Below are 12,491 nucleotides of genomic sequence, written 5' to 3'. Positions count from 1 at the left end.
CAGGTAGTTCATATCTGCAAAATGACAGCCAAAAGCAAAGAGGGATTCTTGTGAAAAATGCTGAAGTCTGTGTGGCTTCCAAAATAATATGGCACGGGTGTGTATTAGTCAACATTCGGTTGGCGATGACTCAGGGAATGGAAGCGATTGTTTACAAAAATGACTTCTGAACTTAATGAGATTTTATCTACAAATTCTCTTGCTGGAAAAGCAAAGAATAACATATTTCCTTCCGGAGTACATGAACTTCGGATGTGTAGATTGTCAAAGGTAACTTTCAAAAGTTAAGGCGATCTTATAACTTAAATAGACTGAGGGCTTTGTTTTCTCCTAACAGCAGAACCATCCCATGATTGAAGAAGTGAGGCTGCTGGTTTGTTTTTGTGGTGGTTGCTACTTAACATTAGTTAGTACACAGAAAATTCTAAATATGGCTTGGGTGTGTGGGGGGGTGATCATTTTTCCTCCAGTTGAAACACATACACACAATCCAACAATCCCCGCCCCCCAAAAAAAAAGAAAGAAAGAAAGAAACCCTTGGGCCAATTGTGCTCTTTTTCTAGTCTTTAACATTACAATTGCCCCTTGAACAACACAGAAGCGGGGGTGCTGACTCCCCATACAGTCGAAAATCCATGTGTAACTTCTGACTTCCCCAAAACTTAACTACTGATAGCTTTTGCTATTGACCAGAAGCCTTACTAATAACATCAATAGTCAATTAACATGTATTTTGTTCATTATGTGTATTAGGGCTATATTCTTTTTTTAATATTTTATTTATTCATTTGAGAGAGAGTGAGAGTAAGTGAGAGAGAGAGCATGAGAGCGGGGAGGGTCAGAGGGAGAAACAGACTCCCCAGTGAGCAGGGAGCCCAACACAGATTCAAACTCCGGAATCATGACCTGAGCCAAATGCAGTCACTTAACTGACTGAGCCACCCAGGTTCCCCAACAGACTGTATTCTTACAATCAAGTAAGCGAGAGAAGAGAAAATAGCCAATAAGTAGGTCATAAGCAGGAGAAAAGACATGTACAGGACGGAATGGTATTTATTGAAAAATTCCTGCGTAAGAATGGACTCACGCAGTTCAAACCCATGTCATTCGAGGGCAAACTGTATTTAAAATGGTATCCGTCATCTTCTCCAGGGTCAAATTGGACTCTAAGAGACCCCAAAAATTATTTCTCAAGAATGTGGACACGCTCCCTCAAAAGGAAAGTTGCAACACCACCAGGAGCCCCCATTCCAAACCCCAACTCTCCTCCTAAAAATACCACCACCATTTTTTTGTCTCCCCAGGACAATATTCTCACTCAGCAAATCTCTCTCGTCTTTAAAGCTCCACTGAAATAGTTCCTTGTCCTAAGAAGACAGGAGCAAGATGATTTTGATCTTTCGACAATGTTGATTCAACCAATTCAGCATTTGTGAGAGACTGAATGTTCCCCTATTTTAATTTCATCAGGCCGAAATTGTTATAAAATGTCCTCCTGTGAAAGAATATTCCATTTTAATAATGATTTCTCTTAAGAAAAAGAAACATACACATGTCAACATGACACTCGGGGACCACAATGTGTCTTCCTAATACAATAATAGCCATAGGTTTATGAACCATTCGATGAAACAGCCAAAGGAGAAATTAGATCATTTGGCTCTGGTCGCTGAATGTAATAGATCTCCCCTCAGTTAAGATTGCTGGGAACAGGCTGAAATGATTAATGGAAAAGCTTGATGGTGTAAAAACTGCTTAATGTAAGCACCCAATATGGCATGCAAACCAAACTAAAACAACCATAAATATTTTAGGCACCTTATAAAGATTTAAGAATATTTATTCCACATATAAATCCTCTGTGTAGTATCAGCGAAAGCCTGGAGTCCAGAGGTCTGAGGGCCTGAAACGCGATGTGGCATATGAGGGCTGCATGCCCTCTCTTTTCTGTTTGCATTTTCCTGTGATGATTAAACCAAGTTAACTGGCTAACTGCTTCCAAAATGACGCAAAGCTCCCGAGAGCGTCCTTTCTTTTAAAGCTCTGTCGGCACTTACTGTTCCAAGAAACCTGATCTCCAAAGCTTTGTGACAAGATCTGAGGTTGCTGGGGACACTTGGGGTCCCCTTAGCCATTTTATTTCACATTTCAAGTCTTCTACACCCTTGCTTAGTGCAGTGTGGTTTGGGATTAGCTCCTGTGGCATAGCCAGGAGGCTGGTTGGAAATGCAGATTCCCGGGGTTAGCTTACAATTTATTTGCATGCACATTCAAGTTAGAGAAACCCTGAGTTATGCCATTATCATGGCTCTCACCTCCTTCCTCCCTGCTCTGTCCCCTAACTCCAGCTGGGCTCCTCGGAGCATAGTTAAAAGTGTGGTTAGTCCTTGTTAAAATGTCTATACTGCCCAGAGCAATCCATACTTTCAATGCCATCTTGATCAAAATTCCACCGACATTTTTCAAAGTGCTAGAACAAACAATTCTAAAATTTGTATGGAGCCAGAAAAAAACCAAATCACTAAGGAAATGTCAAAAAAGAAAAACAAAGCTGTGGGCATCATGTTGCCTGATTTCAAGCTTTATTACAAAGCTGTGATCACCAAGACAGCATGGGACTGGCACAAAAACAGACACATAAACCAACAGAACAGAGTGGACAGCCCAGATACGGACCCTCAACTCTATGGTCAAATAATCTTCGACAAAGTAGGAAAAAATAAACAGTGAAAAAAAGGCAGTCTCTTCTATAAGTGGGGCTGGGAAAATTGGACAGCTATGTATAGAAGAATGAAACTCGACCATTCTCTTACAACACATACAAAGATAAACTCAAAATGGATGAAAGACCTCAACATGAGATAGGAATCCGTCAAAATTCTAGAGGAGAACATAGGCAGTAACCTCTTCAACATCAGCCACAGCAACTTCTTTCAACACATGTCTCCAAAGGCAAAAGAAAGAAAAGCGAAAATGAACTTCTGGGACTTCATCAAGATAAAAATCTTCTGCACAGCAAAGGAAAGAGTCAATAAAACAAAGAGGCAACCCATGGAATGAGAGAATATATTCGCAAATGACACTACAGACAAAGGGCTGATATCCAAGATCTATAAAGAACTCCTCAAACTCAACACTCAAAAAACAGATACTCATGTCAAAAAATGGGCAGAAGATATGAACAGACATTTCTCCAAAGGAGACATACAAATGGCTAACAGACACATGAAAAAATGTTCATCGTCATTAGCCATCAGGGAGATTGAAATAAAAATCACATTGAGATAACATCTTACACCAGTTAAAATGGCCAAAATTAATAAGACAGGAAACAAGTGATGGAGAGGATGTGGAGAAAGGGGAAACTTCTTATACTGTTGGTAGGAATGCAAGCTGGTGCAGCCACTTTGGAAAACAGTGTGGAGAGTCCTCAAAAAAAAAAAAAAAAAAAAAAAAAAGAGCTACTCTATGACCCTGCAATTGCACTACTGGGTATTTACCCCAAAGGTACAGATGTAGTGAAAAGAAGGGCCATATGTACCCCAATGTTCATAGCAACAATGTCCACAATTACCAAACTGTGGAAAGAGCCAAGATCCCCTTCAACAGACGAATGGATAAAGATGTGTCCAGGGGTACCTGGGTGGCTCAGAGGATTAAGCCTCTGCATTCAACTCAGGTCATGGTCTTGGGGTCCTGGGATCAAGCCCTGCATCAGGCTCTCTGCTCAGCGGGGAACCTGCTCCCACCCCCTCTCTCTCTGCCTGCCTCTCTGCCTACTTGTGATCTCTCTGTGTCAAATAAATAAAGACAATAAAGACAAACCATGAGAGACTGTCGACTACGAGAAACAAACTGAGGGGTTGGAGGGGAGGGGCTGGGGGGCTGGGTAGGTCTGGTGGTGGGTATTATGAAGGGCACATATTGCATGGAGCACTGGGTGTGGTGCATGAACAATGAATCTTAGAACACTGAAAAAAATTTTAAAAAAGAGAGATAAAAAGTGTGGTTAGCGAGAAAGCAGCGTGCCCCTGAAGAGCTGGGTGATCTTAACTGACTCAGTCTCACTGAACCTCATGTTTTCTCATTTGAAAATGAGGAGAACTACTAAGGACAATTTCAAGGCAATGTGGCCGGATTCCCTTACATCAAGCAAGCCCAGAGAGAAGACTAGTCTTAGAGGCCACAATGCTTTAGTTGGCCTAGTGGAAGATATTACGCACTGTCATGTCGGCCAACCATGATAGCATCCATGGTTGTGGCACTAACAGGGACCCAGGAGTGACTTTGCCCTTAATTCATCCTTCTTAGACCCCCCCGAAGCCCCCACTAAAAATATAATATCTAAATACAAACTTCTTGTGTCAATACTCCTTCAGAGCAATCCTCTTTTCAACCACATTATTGTCCCTAAATCCCAATGGCATATAGATGCTGCAGCCCCTATGGTGTGGGTAAACCCTTCAGTGATTGGGTAAGTTTCCACTTCAGCCAGAAACATTCTTCCCTACCCCCAAAACACCCCTTCATTAGCTCAAGTCCTACTGATACTCTTAGGTGTTGATTAAATACACCTTCCTCTGGAAGGCCCTTGATAAAGTATCCCTCAGAGCTGTCTCTAGATCCTTTATTATAATGTTCTTCACATGTTTGGAAACTTACATACTTGTCCATGTGTCTCTCTTAATCAATGACAAAATTTAAGATGGTAGGGACCATGTCCAATCTTACTCAATTTATATATACTGGAGCCTGATGCAGTGCCTGGCACATAGTAGGTCTTCAGTTAAAATCTGTTCAGATTTTATTTAGCCATTCAATCAATAATTACTACTGAGGGCCTACTGTGTGCCGTTCAGAGCTTCAGGCAAACTAGATACAGCTATGACTAAAACCAACCAAGTCCTTTCTATAACAGAGCTTTTGGTCAAAGATAGACCAGAAAAACTAACCATCAAGTAAAAATACAATGTGTCTGGATATGACAAAATGCTTAAGAAAAAAAATGGCACAGAGCCACAAGACAAAGAGTGATTGTGGGGTGAGGGATTTCTACTTTAGGAAAGTTGATTGTGAGAGGGCTCTCTGAGAAGGCGATATTTGAGCAAAGCTCTGAATAAAGTGGAAAATACAGCCATGAAGATCTCTATGGGAAGAATGTTCTAGAAGATGGGAAGAGCTATTGCAATGGCTAAGGTTGACACACATCTGGTACATTCAAGGAATCACAAGGAGCTGGTGTGCTGGCGTGGAATGAGGTGAGATAGGTGACAAGGTCAGAAGGGTACAGGTAGGGAGAACAGATCACGAAGGCCCCGTAGGCCACTGGAACCATCAGAGAGTTTGACCAGGGGCAGCATGACCTGTCAGTAAGTGATGTAAGATCCGTCAGGCTACCAAGGGGAGAGAAGACTATAGGGAACAAGGATGGATACATAGAAATTGAAATTCAGCCTACGGAAGAAGTCGGCCTTTGATCGGCCCTCTCTGGGGGAAAGAAACATGTAAACAAATAATTAAAACATGGCAAAGCAATGGTACGAATAGGAGCCATTGATTCTGACTAAGCACAATAACTGTCATTTGTCACTCTCTGAATATGTGTCTCATGTTCGTCACTCATTCTATGATGTATTATTCCAAAGGACCCTACAAAGCAGGAGGCATTATCCACAGGTCAGCAGTCTACAATCGCCACGCCATTTCCCAGCACCCCCAGCTGTCAACGGCATAAAGATAAACTGAGGTAAACCAAAAGGTAAAGCAGTTTGCTGGGAATCAAGCTCATTATAAGTGGCAGAGCTGGGGTTTAAAGCCAGGCAGCCCGACTCGAGAGCAGGGCTCTGAACAAGGACAGGATGTTGCCTCCAAATGTCTTCCTTGTAGGCATCTGGGCTTCCAGTCTCTGGTCTGAGGAAGCAGACACACGACCAAGGAAGATACAAAGCCCTCTCCAAAGAGCAAACACAGATTTATGATGCTGACGGTGGTTGTAAAAGCAGAAATGGGTTTTAATGAGCTAAGAATTCTTTTAGCCTCAGAAAGGGATTTGTATCCTTCCCAGTTCCATGGTCCCAAATCACAAAAATCATTTTTTCCCAGTCTCCCACAAATTGCCTGATCTTCTATATCTTATTTTCCATACAGACCCAGGAGACATTTCTCTTCTTAAAATTCAGATCTACTGCTTCTTCGAGTGTCTGCCCTTTCCTTTAGGTTTTGCGCTCCAAGGAATGCTGACTGTGGTTTTGCAAACTGGAAGGACAGGGTGACAGACAGCCACCAACAGCAGAGATGGCACATGCCCGGGCCTCGTGCCATCGCTCTCCCCTCCCTTGTGCACAGCACACATCCCTCATGGATACCAGTGCCCTCTGCCAGGCCTTCATGAGATGTCATGGTGCTTTGCACAGCACCTCATGCATAGGCATGACCAGCAAAGGTAAGCCGATTTGCCATCTCTGAAGCAACCATCTTTCCCAGGCCTTGGTTATGAAAAGCCGGGATCACCTCACTCTCGGACATTCTTTGAAATGTCCATCAGTGTTCTTTGCTCAGACATCGTGGGGGAATGCAGATATCTGTGAGAAGACAAGCAATGGGGGGAAAGGGTCCTGAGCTGGTGGGGTCTCCTCAAGGAGGAAAGTCGAGAATCTTGAATCACACCAGGGAGGCAAGTTCTCCTAACCACACGGACAAGAGAGGAAGAGGACCAGATTGAGGGGGCAGCACGGGAAATGGGGGAGGCTTAGGCAGGACTTCTCCCACTGTGGGTCATGAAATCAATGTGCTGGGTCAAGCCCAGCATGTCTTAAAACTGAATTAACAAATTGGATAGGTAGACATTGTTTGGTGAAACTCATTTCATCTCTCTAAGTGCATATGTGTCCTGGGTCGCAGTGTAAAAGTATGTCTCACCATCGGTCATAGTCTGTGGGAAGGTGGCTAAGGACTCCCAGAGATTCCATCCCCTAGTCCCTTGAATTTGTGTATAGGCCATGTTACACGGCAAAAGGGATTTTGCACATGGAATTAAGGTGACTAGTCTGCTGAACCGTTAGTCTTAAAATAGGGAGATGTTCCTACATTTCTGGAAATAGCCCATAGGATTTCTGACCTATAGAACTGGACAATCACAAATGGATGTAGTTTCATGGGTAACTTGTTATGGCAACAAGAGAAAGCAACAAAAACAAAATCCAAAAGTTTGAAACTGATTGCTGTGTCCTACTACCAATTCTTGCTCTTATTTAGTAGCCTGGGACTTTGGGTAGTCAGCCAACATTTCCTCATGTAAAATTGGGTATCATGGAGCCAACTCATTGGATTTGGGAGGGACAAAAATTAATGGCAGTGATGCACATAAAACACCCAAAGTCATAACTGGCGTTATTGTTATAGATGTGACTTAACAGAAAGGCAAACTTTCTGAATTTCAGTTCCTTATCTGAAAAAAATGGAAATACTTCTGCCTCTCATTGAGTTGTGAGCAAAGACTAATCAAGCATGACAAAATAAGGTCCACAAAAGTCTCTATTTAAGGATTAAATGAAGGGTGATAGAAAAAAGGCTACTAGTTCTTCACCTCAATATCTTCTCTCTCCTTCTTTTTTTCTAACAGAATCTCTCAATTTTGGCAGGGGCAGGGCTGCTCTGAACCAAGACAGTATCTCTCGATCTCCCTGGCAGCTTGCTACAACCCAGTGTATGAAACCCAGTGTTGGCCGGTCTTCCGTAAGCAGAAGTGTCATGAGTTACTTCTTTTTTTTTTTTTTTTTTTTTAAAGATTTTATTTATTTATTTTGACAGAGAGAAATCACAAGTAGATGGAGAGGCAGGAGAGAGAGAGAGAGGGAAGCGGGCTCCCTGCCGAGCGAGCAGAGAGCCCGATGCGGGACTCGATCCCAGGACCCTGAGATCATGACCTGAGCCGAAGGCAGCGGCTTAACCCACTGAGCCACCCAGGCGCCCCCATGAGTTACTTCTTGAAAGCTGAATGGAAAGGAAGAGGCTATGGGCAGACCCTTTTTTGCCTTTTTCTTCTCCGCTGACCGCCCTGGGACCAGGCTGGGCTGATGTTTCAGCAGCAATTTTGGACCGTGAGGCAGACAAGAGCAGAACAGCAGACTGAAAGGAAGCGGAGTCCCCACGGATTTTGACTACAGGAGCAGTTCCAGATGCCTACACCTCAGGTCTTTATATACAGAGGAGAGAAATCAATCTCGATCTTATTTAAATCCTGTTGCTTTGGGTCATCCTTGATTTGTAGCTTAAACTTGAAGTTAAATATCAAAGGTGTTTGAGGAATCCCAGAAGCCCAGGGTCCATTCTGGAGAAAAGGGTGGCCCAAGGAACGAGACAGGCTCACAAGGCTTGTGGGCTATTAGAAACTCAGGAAGGGCTCCTATATACGAGGCTCAGAGAGTCCCATGTGTGTATCAGAGCCTGACCACAGAGATGGCTGATGGTGGTGGAGGTTTTAGGAACAATAATCACCATCTCTCACCCTGGATCTTCTGTGTCCCATGAAGGCTAGAGCCAACCTCCAGTCCTTTCACTTAGGCCTTGCTGATGGAAGTAAGGAGAAACCCTTTTTAGAAAACACTATGAAGGCCACAAGGAAGGGTGCTGTCTGATGCTTGGGTCGTAGAGCTCGCAGCTTCATAATTGGCTGGTCACAACATCGAGCGACCCACCACAACATGCGGCTGTTGGATCAATAGGTTTATGTTATGAGCGATGCTTTAAAACTTTGCTAACACACACACACACATGCATGCACGCAAACAGGTCTCAGGAGGATTCCGAATATGTGTAAACACGAGTATTTATAAACTGATTTGAATACCTAACGAAAGTTGAAGGAAGTCCTTATATAAAAATGTTTTAGACTGAGAAGACAGACATTTTTCAAATGACTCCTGATCAGCCATCAGGAAAAATAAACTAACCTGGCATCTTTGAGTAGATTCATGAAGGAAATTAATTTGTAGTCCACAGGGAATTTGCTTTATGCACCCCCAAATGTGTTGTGTCAAAAGAATCAATAAAGATGAATGATTTCTAGATGACCATCCCAACATAATACATTAGAGTGCATGGGGCATTTGCATTTTCTGAAGAGGTGAATAATGCAATCAAGGTGAACAGTAGTCCAAGACAATTCTCTACCCTCCAGAGACGCCGAAGTACAGAAGCAGAATGAGAAGGCCTCACTCACGCTATACAGAGCGAAACTTTGGCCCAATCCGTTGGTCTTACCCATGACTCTAAGCTTCTAAATTTTGGAGGCATTTGGAAGTCATGAAATTAACTGCCCACACCCTCCCCAGCAGAAAATATGAGCAAATTGTAATGCAAAGGGAAGCTTCTAAAAAAAATTCATCATTGTGAAGGGCAGAAGGGAGAAGAAGGGCATTTCCTATGGGCTGCACAATTGATGGTCATGATCTTACTTAGCCATTATAATATCCTTAGCAGGCAGATACTGTTCTCCCTGTCTTACGGTGGAGAAGTGAGTGTGAAACAGGAAGCTCCCTTACAAGGTCTCACTGGTGAACGCTGCCAGAGCTAACAGCGCCTAAAGCAGGACTGTCCAGTGAAAATCTAATGTGAGCCATGTAGGAAATTTAAAAAATTTTAGTAGCCACATTAAAAAAGTAAGCACTGGCAAAGTTCATGCTACTACTGTACTCCATGGTATTTGGAACATTATCATCTCAAGATGTAATTAATATGAAAATTATCAAGATATTTCACATTTTTTCTGTATTAAATCTTTGAAATCTGGTGTGTTTTACATTTATACCACATCTTAATCCTGACTAGCCACACTTCAAGTGCTCAAGAGCCATGCGTGGCTGGTGGCTACCATACTCAACAACAGAGACTCACGCTCAAAATTGCTACCTACCATTTTATTTACACATGGAGCACTGAGCCCTAGATGCCTGAATTTTATAGACTTACAAATTTTAAATGCCTGGTCAAACCTTAGAGGGTTGACCATATTTAATATTGCCAAGCCCATCAGTGGGCTTAGGCAGTCATGCTATAGTAACAAGCAGCCTTGGATCTTGGTGGCTTTTGCAACAACCAACTTTTATTTCCTCGTCATGCAACACACCCAATACAAATTTCCTGCCACTCTACTCCACGCAATCTTCACCCTGAGACCAGGCAGATGGAACAGGTCATCCTTGTGGAAGAAGGGAGAGAAATAATGGAAGAAGACATACTGTCTCTTAAAAATTCTGGTAGGAAATGATACACTTGGCCAACGAAGCAGGATGCATGGGGGAGCTTGATGTCTTAGGAGCCAGAGTGGGAGGTGACATATAGTTCTCCTCCTCAGAGGAGTAACAAACACCCTGAATAACCACCCAGCCTACAACTCCAAGAGAGGACTTAAGAAAATATTAAAAACATCTCTTATCGTTGTGGTAATGATATTTTAACACCACAAAAGTAGGAAGAGCCTACATTATTCCTACTTTCTAGTCTCACCAGAAATCGGGGACATCGCACCCCCTCCAATAGGCAGTGGTTGTAAGTGGGAGATCGCTGATATCTGTAGTGACCCCATCTCATCTGCTCTGCCCCATGTCCTAAGCCCTACGGTTCCCAAACAGTCTACATATTCCACGTCTTAAAATCCGTGTAATTTTGTATGCATCAAGTAATATTTATTTCTAATAGTGGTTTACCCAGATACTGGCACTGTATACTTTTTCATATTTCTGTACTATTTATATATTTTTTATATAAATATATATATTTGTGTGTACATATATATTTTTGTATTATTTCTGAACTATTTTAACCATTAGTAAAAATAAACAAGTATCTAAATACTTAGCTTAGTTTGCAGTGGACCAGTGATGGGGATCAGGGATTGGGGGTTTCTTCCAAGTGTGAGTTAAGAAGATAGCCTCCTATATACTTAGGGGTACTATGAAACCCATATTCATATAATTTTAGGTTTTGCTTTAGAATGCGGTTTAGGACTTACGGAATTACACAGGTATAAGTTCCTCAAAGGATCCAAGATGACACAGAGGAATCATTCCAATAGCTCACTAAGGGGAGTGAAAAACTGGCCTTTTCCTTCCAAAGCAAATGTGGGCCACAAATAACACACCCTGCAAATATTACACCCGTAATACTGAGATGGCGGTTTCTCTTCGACAGATAAATTACAAAGCCTCAAACTTCCAGTTACAGTTCAATAAAGCCCTCCTGAAATCAAGGCATTTTCCACTCTCAAAGAAAAGAAAAAAAAAAAGATAAGTATGACCAAAAGTCATAGTACCTTGTATAGCCCCAGGAAACAGGCAGAACTTTATTAATCTTTAGATTAATATTTGGTCACCTTATAAAAAAGTGGCTACCCTGGGTCTCTCAAGCAGACTTATTAGATCTCTAAAGAAAAAAAAATATCTTAAGTAATAAATAAATATCTAAACAAATAAATGCCACAGGCTCAAAGCCCCACAATTCACAGGAACAATTTTATTGCCCTTTTTACTGTTCTCGATATCACGAAAGTTTACAATTAATAGCCAGCAACATGAAAGAAGAAGAAGAAGATAGGGAAAAGGTTTATTGCTTTAGAAACAGGGCGTTCCCTCTCAGCTCTGTAACGATGCTTCTTTCTCAGTGTCACTGAATAAGGGAGGCAGAATAAAACATGTTCTTAATGTGGGTGCCATGCATTTCGACAGGGATAAGCTGATGTGTGGTGGAGGAGGGTGTTGACGGTGCTCCCTAAAGCAATTACTGCCAATGACAGACCGCGTAAATTTCATATTGCCTCCGAGCAGGATAAAAAATGTGCCGAGGGGCATCTGAGTTTGAATTAAGACAATCAAAATGCCAAAGGGGAAAGAATATCTAAGGTTAAAATAAAAGACTGATCCAGAGGATTGTGAATTCTTTTTTGTTCTTTTTTTCCCCTTACACAGACTTGATTTCAGATTTATCTCTAGTTCGTCCATGTGTTTCAACAAACACATGCCAGGAACTAAAAACCCTGATCATAGTAAGAAATAGTATCCTTTTTTTTTAATCCAAATAACTCAGTATTCATTAAAGCAGGGCATGTTCTAATCTTACTACATATTAATAGCATTATAAACAACACCTGACTAGGATTTGTGTTAATTTTATATTCTTGATAATTGGATCAGGGCAGAATTCATGCTGATTTTTATGACATTCACAATAAAACACACACACACACACACACACACACACACACACACACACACACACAAGATGTTGCAGTGCTGTTTCTGAGTTATTTAGAAAATAAGCCATTTGGGCACATACCGAAAGGACAACTTACAAAGTATTTTCCCTTATGATAAGTGTTTTTCTTTCTATTCCTTCTGTGGTTCTTTGGCCACTAAGGCTTGGGCATCAAGTCTACTGGGGAAGGAAAGGCAGTTTATCCCACAGCAGTGAAGTCCACGGAGCAGGGGGACACCCAG

Source organism: Mustela erminea, chromosome 1 (genome assembly GCF_009829155.1).
Source record: "Mustela erminea isolate mMusErm1 chromosome 1, mMusErm1.Pri, whole genome shotgun sequence".
Taxonomy (NCBI): domain Eukaryota; kingdom Metazoa; phylum Chordata; class Mammalia; order Carnivora; family Mustelidae; genus Mustela; species Mustela erminea.
Note: the sequence above shows the minus strand (reverse complement) of the source record.